Below are 8,371 nucleotides of genomic sequence, written 5' to 3'. Positions count from 1 at the left end.
TTTGTATACAATAATCCTTTGATATGGGTTTTTTCCCCCTTATGTGCTAACGGGCTTTTTGCTATTTCACTTTTTAAAGCAAAAATTAAAAAAAAAAAAATCAACCACTACCGAACAGCCTAGATTAGTATTCCACAATGCTTACATTGATGATTGTCCTTGTTCTCAATCAAAGTAACCAATAAGTGCTAATTCAAATCAAGCTCTCCGCAAATTGAACAATTAAAGAAACCAGAGTTTGTTGGAGTTGTTATTGATATTCTAGCCTTAAAAAGAAACTACTATTTCTAACTCCAATTATACAAGAACAAGTTCAAATCTTAAAATATTTAACTTAAAATCAATTGATAATAAATAAAATTATGTATGTATAAACAAAAACATTTATCACATAACAAATTTAAAAAAAACAACAAATAATAATAACAAATAAAACTAGATCCTAAGTTTTGAAAGTTTTGATATCAGATAAATATCAAATTTAAAATAAATTGACAATATATAAAGGATCCAATTTAAATATAAAATCAAATAAAATTCAATACTTAATATACATGAGATAATTATACTGTGACATCATCTTTTTAGGTGAAGGACCAATTTGGAATATTAATTAAAAGTTGAATTAATTGATAAACTTTCTTTTATTTTGTATGCACCCATGATCTGATGGGGAGACAAAAAATGCAACTTGTAAAACTATAAAAGTGCCGTCAGTACCGTTAAAAAAAAGTACAGTTAGGACATATGTAATTTTTTTTTGGCCAAAAGGTACATATTTAATTTAGTATTATATCAACAAATACTTCAAAACCTAAAAAAAAAAAAATCATTCAGGTACAATGGAGACTTTATCAACATCAACAATGTACTCAAGAGTCGCAGACGGCAGAATCTAAACACCTGAACCTAAATCTGCACCATTCTCTCCAAACCCCAAATTAGGAGGAATTATGACTCTCCTTTTGCCTCCTGCTTGCATTGATCTCAATACATATTCTACCCCTTCACACATTCCCTTGCTGTATGGCCTTAACCCCCTTACTAGAGCAAATGGCTTCTTGCCTCCATCAAATGTATCAACAAGTACTTCTCCACTGCCTTCCAATTTTTCCCTTGAGATCAATCACCACCAAGTCTCCACTCCTTGGAGAAGCCCCTCCACCAACTCTCAACTCATAGCACCTGTTTTTAAATTGCATATTTTTAGCCTAAGAAAATGCTGGCATTATATACATCTTTCAGGAAGTTAATTTTGTATCAAATAATAAACAACTTAAGCGGATTCATGTTTCAAGGTATGATGTCCATGGACATTTTTAGAACTTGAAATACAAGAAAATTTGAAGAAAAAATTTTTTATACCTTTTTCGTTAACAAAATTGGTGAATTCATGAACACTTTTTGATTGAATGATTGTTTAGTTGCATATATTAAGAAGGATATATTTGACAGCATTAGAAATAATGCAATTATATTTTTTTTTCCAAGATAGAACTCGTCCTAAACAATGGTTATAATTAGTAATATATTATTTCAAATTTTTGTTTGCAATTTCTTTATTTATATATATATATATATATAAATAGAGAGAGAGAGACACAGAGAGAGAGAAATCATGGATTCACCGATAGACAATGAAAAGAATATACTTTATACCATTAGGGAGCACAAACTCCTCTTGCTTTTCAACATCTCTGTCCAAAACAACGAGTGTGGTCAGTGAAGAACTAGTTTTAGGACTCAGACATAGTTAGCAGGTTTATATAAATTTCAACCGCTGATTCATTTGAGTGGTAATTGAGTAAACTCTTTAATTTGATTTCCTGGCCAAGTAAAAAAAATGCAGAATTATGCATAAAATATTACCAATGAGTGGTCTGAAACTTTGTGAAGTTATGGTGGAAGGTGAGAATTTCACAAATCATCAAATGTCCTTACAGGTTTAACAAGTTTAAAACATTTGAGATTTGACCTCAATGTGAAGATTCAAGGGTCCATCCAGTCCAGTGGCTATTTGATTATGAGTTATTTCAAAGGCTAAAAATACAAAGCCAAAAAATTCTATATGAATACAGTTTATCTAAAGCGTTCAGGGCTTCCTAGTCAACAGGCAAATGTAGAAAATGTGGCATCACAGGAAAAACTAGTAATTGGTAAACATGGAGTTTGGTTTTGAATGTATGGATGTGGAGAGAGAGAGAGAGCTTAGAGTTAGATACCTTGTGTTTGCTTCTTGTTCAGATCTGTTCAGAATCACTCCAATAGCAAATAAGATAGCCAATGCACGGTGTCATGAGCTAACCTTGTATAGGGCCATGACCGGGACTTAGGTTGCCATGAGTCACCCATGTATAGGGCCATGGCCGGGTAGATCCCTTGTGCTAGGAAAAGTGTCTCCATTTCAAATATTGTAATAGTTACTGGTAGCATAGCTCTAAAATCTCTAAGGTTCTTTAGGGGGTGAGCCGGTAGCGTAGTGTTGGGCTGTCTCACCGGTTGCTATGCGAGCCTAGGCTACCCACCAAGGGCTGCCTTTTGGCCCTGGTGATGGTGGGAGGTCCCGATGTATGATTGTCGATTATAATAAGATTCACCCCGATTGAATGTCTCGATTGTTGCCTCGATGTGTTTTTTTTTTTCTCGATGCGAATATGCCTTCTTGTTTGTGTGCTTGAGATTGATCTCGATATATTGTGTCTTATTGTGAATGCTTGAGACTAACCACGGCTTATGGTTATTTGTTCAGATATCGATCTATTGAAGGCTAACTTGATTGGGAGCGCCCATTCAAGTGCCGCACAGTCTATTGCTTGTTGAGAGAAAGCTTAGTCCGTGACACGTGGTATCAGAGCACGGTTGAGAAGTGCTAGAAAAATGGATGAGATGGCCACGAGTGGTGGACCTAATCATCAACAGAGAATTGAGAAACTTGAGGCCGCGGTGGTCATAATGAAAACTCATATGATGACTAAAGATCGAGTGAGAGAGATCGAGACAACCCAACGGGAGTTATCTGATACTCTCCACAATGTGAACGAGGAGGCTAGAGATGCCTTGAACATTCTCCAAAAAGAGTTTGAGGAGCTCAGAGCACAGGTGAGCATCATATAAATGGCTGTGGCCAGATCAGGTTCGAGCTCGATGGAAAAGGGAAAAAGGCCTAAGGTGCCGGAGCCTCGATGCTATGAGAGGGCAAGGGATGTTAAGGAACTTGAAAATTTCTTGATTGACATGGAGTAGTACTTCCGAGCTATACACACGGATTCAGAGGAAGACAAGGTAGCAATGGCGTCGATGTACCTCACAGAAGATGCCAAGCTATGGTGGCACTCCAAGTTTGTCAATGACGAGTGCCCGATTAAGACTTGGATGGACCTGAAGCGAGAATTGAAAAACCAATTTTTTCCTGAAAATGTGGAGTATATGGCTCGAAGGAGACTTCGAGAATTGGTGCAAACAGGAACGGTGTGAGAGTTTGTAAGGAGCTTTTTTACCCTGATGTTGGATATTCGGGACATGTCCGAAAAGGACAAGATGTTCTATTTTCTTAAGGGCCTCAAGCCTTGGGCTAGGACAGAACTACAAAGACAGAAAGTGCAAGACATGGCCACGGCCATGGCTGCAGCTGAACGTCTCCACGATTATAATGATGGCTCCTCAAAATGAAAAAAATCCTCCATCAGCTGGCAGTAGCTTCAACTTTGGGAGTGAGGAAAAGATGACCAGGTTAGATCGGCCCCTTCAGTGGAGGATCAGACAGGAGGTCCTTTGGTCGAGATAGCACCCAACCCAAGACAAGCAACGTAAGGATTTTCAAGCCTAGGCAACCGCTAGCTTGTTTTTTTTGCAATGGGCAGCATCGGGTGGCTGAATACCCGCACAAAGGAGCCCTTAATGCCTTAAGAACCTCGTCTCAAGAGTCTACAAAAAGAACGTTGAAAAAACTGAAGAGGAGCCAGCTAGGATGGGTTCAATAAAGTTTCTCAATGCCCTCTGCACCTAATTGAACACTATAAAGAAGGAGCAGAGTAGAGGCTTGATGTATGTGAACTTGATGATTAATGAGAAGGCCACTAAGGCCATGATGGATATGGGTGCAACCGACACTTTCATCACACCAGAAGAAACAAAAAGGTGTGGTCTTCAGATTAGTAAAGACTGTGGACAAATGAAGTGGTCAATTCACCAACTTTTGCGATCAGTGGAAGCTCTAAGAGTGTGACAACCCTATTGGGGCCATGGGAAGGGAAGGTAGACTTTATAGTTTCCCCCATGGATGACTTTGATGTGGTTCTTGGATTGGACTTCATGATGTTAGCTCAAGTCATCCCTATCCCCGTCGTTAGCTGTTTATTATTCTTAGGGGAACACCCATGTGTGGTGCTAGCCAATATCTTACCAAAGAGTGGGAAGAAAATGATTTCAGCTTTACAGTTCAAGAAAGGGGTAAAGAGAGGGAAACCCTCCTTTGTGGCTGTGTCGATCTACAAAGAAGGGTCGAAAGTAGAACCAATACTTGATGGTATAAAAAAAGTGTTGGAAGAATTTGAAGAGGTGATGCCAGAGATGTTGCCTAAGGTTCTACCCTCTCGACGAGCAGTGGACCATGAAATTGAGCTCCTCCCAGGAGTGAAACCCCCTGCTAGAGCTTCTTACCGCATGGCCCCGCCAGAGTTGGTCGAACTAAGAAAATAGTTAGATGAGCTGCTACAAATCGGGTTCATCAGACCATCAAAGGCTCTTTTTAGAACGTTAGTGCTATTTCAGAAGAAGCATGATGGAAGTTTTTGATTATGTGTTGACTACAGGGCCCTGAACAAAGTCACCGTAAGAAACAAATATCCCATCCCCTTTATAACAGACTTGTTTGATCAATTGAGTCGGACCAAGTACTTCTCCAAATTAGACCTGAGATCTGGCTATCATCAGATCAAAATTGTTGAGGGAGATGAGCCAAATACCACTTGTGTGACACGGTATAGTGCATTTGAATTTCTTGTTATGTCTTTTGGACTGACCAATGCTCCTGTCACATTTTGTACATTGATGAATCAGGTGTTTCATGACTACCTAGACAAATTTGTAGTAATCTATTTAGACGATATAGTGGTATATAGCTCCACCTTGGAAGAACATCAAGAACACCTATGCCAGGTACTTCAAAGATTACAAGACCACCAGTTATACGTAAAAAGGGAGAAGTGTGCATTTGCTCAGACCCAAATCTATTTTCTCGATCAAATTGTCGAACGTGGCCACATTCGAATGGACATGGAAAAGGTTAGGGCCATCAAGGAGTGGACAACACCGAAGAATGTTAGTGAGCTCCGTTCATTTTTGGGACTAGCCAACTATTATAGAAGGTTTGTGGAAGGGTACTCTCGCAAGACCACGGCCCTCACGGAGCTATTGAAGAAAGAGCATAAATGGTGTTGGACGAGTGAGTGCCAAGAGGCCTTCGAGAGATTGAAGGATGCTATTATGAAGGATCCCATCTTAGCTCTCCCTGATATTGAAAAGCTTTTTGAAGTTCAGACGGATGCATCTGATTTTGCTATTGGAGGAGTTCTTTTGCAACAACATCACCCGGTAGCATTTGAAAGTATGAAGCTAAGTGAAGCTGAAAGGAAATACATGGCCCAGGAAAAAGAACTCCTGGCGGTGGTTCACTGCTTGAGGGCTTGACGACATTACTTGTTGGCTTCACACTTTGTCTTGAAGACAGACAATGCGACCATTAGCCATTTTCTCACCCAACCAAAGCTTATGGCAAAACAAGCTAGGTGGCAGGAATTTTTAGCGGAATTCGACTTTTGTTTTGAGCACACCGCTGGAAAGACCAATCAAGTGGCCGATGCATTGAGCAGGCGAGCAGATTTAGTGGCCCTTAGAAGAATTGCCCCAATGACGGCTAACAGAGCCATTATAGACATTCACAAGTTGATTGGAGATCACTTAAGGAAGGACCCGCAAGCTTGTGCCATCCTGAAGCTAGTGGAAGAAGGGAAGTCCAAGTACTTCTGACAAGAAAATGGAGTCTATGGACCAAGGGGCCTCAAGTGTTTGTGCCAAGAGCAGAAGGTCTGAAACAAATGCTGATAAGGGAATGTCATGACACACCATAGGCGAGCACCTGGGCTAGCAATGCACTTTGACGTTATTGAAATAGGGATACTATTGGCCTCATATCGACAAGATATGATGGACTATACGAAGACTTGCCTCATTTGCCAACAAGATAAGGTTGAAAAGAGGAAACCTGCAGGCATGCTTGAACCCCTACCAGTACCTGCCAGACCGTTGGAAAGCATCTCCCTCAATTTTATTTCGAGCCTACCTAAGGTTGGTGACCTTGAAACTATTTTGGTGGTGATTGACCGGTTCTCTAAGTACACCATATTCATTCTCGCTCACAAGTATTGCACAGAGGAAGACACAGCTCAACTATTGTTCAAACATGTGGTCAAATACTGGGGCCTCCCTCAAAACATTGTCAGTGATAGAGATCCGAGATTCACGAGATCCTTCTGGAGAGAACTTTTTAAGATATTGGGGTCCCAACTCAACATCTCCTCAAGCTATCACCCTCAAACCGATGGTCAAACGAAATGGTTCAACGGATTATTAGAGAATACTTGAGGTACTTTGTTCAAGCCAATCAGAAAGACTAGCCTTCATTATTGGACGTGGCTCAACTCTGTTCTAATTTCAACAAAAGCTCTTCCACTAATAAGAGCCCATTTAAGGTGGTCACCGGACAATTACCAAGGCTATCCCACACATCTTTGGAACAATATGGAGGAAAAAATCTGAGAGCCTTCAATCTCAGCAAGAAGTGGAAACAAAACACAGAGATTGCACAAGCTTACCTGGAGAAAGCATCAAAACGGATGAAAAAATGGGCAGATAAAGGTCGTAGGGCTCAACAATTTCAAGTTGGTGATTTGGTTCTTGTTCGACTAGTTCTTGAACAAACCAGGTTCTTGAGAAAGAGAGATTGTAGACTGGTACGCAAATATGAAGGTTCAGTAAAGGTCCTTTCCAAGGTGGGGAATGCTTCTTACAAAATCGACCCACCAAAGTGGATGAAGGTACACCCAGTATTTTATGTGAGTAACCTGAAACCTTTCCATGCAGATCCTACAGATGCTAGCCGAAGGGAGCCAACCAGAGCCGCCATCACCATGAAGCCACCCTCAGAGCGTCAAGTCGAAGAAATCTTAACTAACAGGAAAACCAAGATATCTCGAAGACTAGTTCAGGAGTACTTAGTGAAGTGGAAGGGATTAGGACTAGAAGAAACCAACTGGGAAAGAGAACACGACCTCTAGAGATTTCAAAAGAAGATTGAAGAATTTCAAGCCAGTAAGTCGACGAGGACGTCGATAGAATAGGTAGGGGAGGATCTCATGAGCCAACTTTGTGTAGGGCCATGACCGGGACTTAGGTTGCCATGAGCCACCCATGTATAGGGCCATGATCGGATAGATCCCTTGTGCTAAAAAAAGTATCTCCATTTCAAACATTATAATGGTTACTGATAGCATAGCTTTAAAATCTCTAAGGCTCTTTAGGGGGGGTGGGCCGACAACGTAATATTGGGCTGTCTCATCGATTGCTATGCGAGCCTAGGCCACCCACCAAGGGTTGCCCCCTGACCTTGGTGATGGTGGAAGGTCTCGATGTATGATTCTCGAATATAATAAGATTCACCCCGATTGAATGTCCCGATTGTTGCCTCGATGTGTTTTTCTTTTTCTCGATGCAAATATGCCTTCTTGTATGTGTGCTTAAGATTGATCTCGATATATTGTGTCTTATTGTGAATGCTTGGGACTAACCATGACTTATGATTATTTGTTCAGATATCGATCTATTGAAGGCTGACTTGATTGAGAACGCCCATTCAAGTGCCGCACGGTCTATTGCTTATTGGGAGAAAGTTTAGTTCGTGACACACGGCCTGCACCGAGCCCGAACCACCATGTCATGGAGGAAACTATCCAGTCATTGGTTTCAATAGTGGTGGAAGGTTTTAGGGTCTTTTGTTGTTGCACTTTTACTAAGGCTGGTGGTTGCTGCTCGGATGAAGTTGTGCTTAGTTGTGGAGACGGAGTAAGAGGTGGTGGCTGTGAAGGTAGATTTGGTGGTGATGGAGGAAGAATAGGAGGTGTTTTTGATGATGAAGAGAAGAGAGGAGTTATTGTTAGTGGGTGAGACAAAAACGGTTGAGAGGTTAAAAAAAGGTCGCCATTTAGAGGGGTTGACAAAATCTTGGTTGAGAGACTAAGCCACCAGGCAGTAGGAAGAGAAAAATATCCCCTCCACTTTTCCGAGGAGTGGCTGGTCCTACCTTATCCTTCCTAAT

This window comes from Durio zibethinus, chromosome 17, assembly GCF_047325235.1.
Source record: "Durio zibethinus cultivar Kanyao isolate XHJ-2024 chromosome 17, ASM4732523v1, whole genome shotgun sequence".
NCBI lineage: Eukaryota > Viridiplantae > Streptophyta > Magnoliopsida > Malvales > Malvaceae > Durio > Durio zibethinus.
This window is presented reverse-complemented; position numbering follows the sequence as displayed.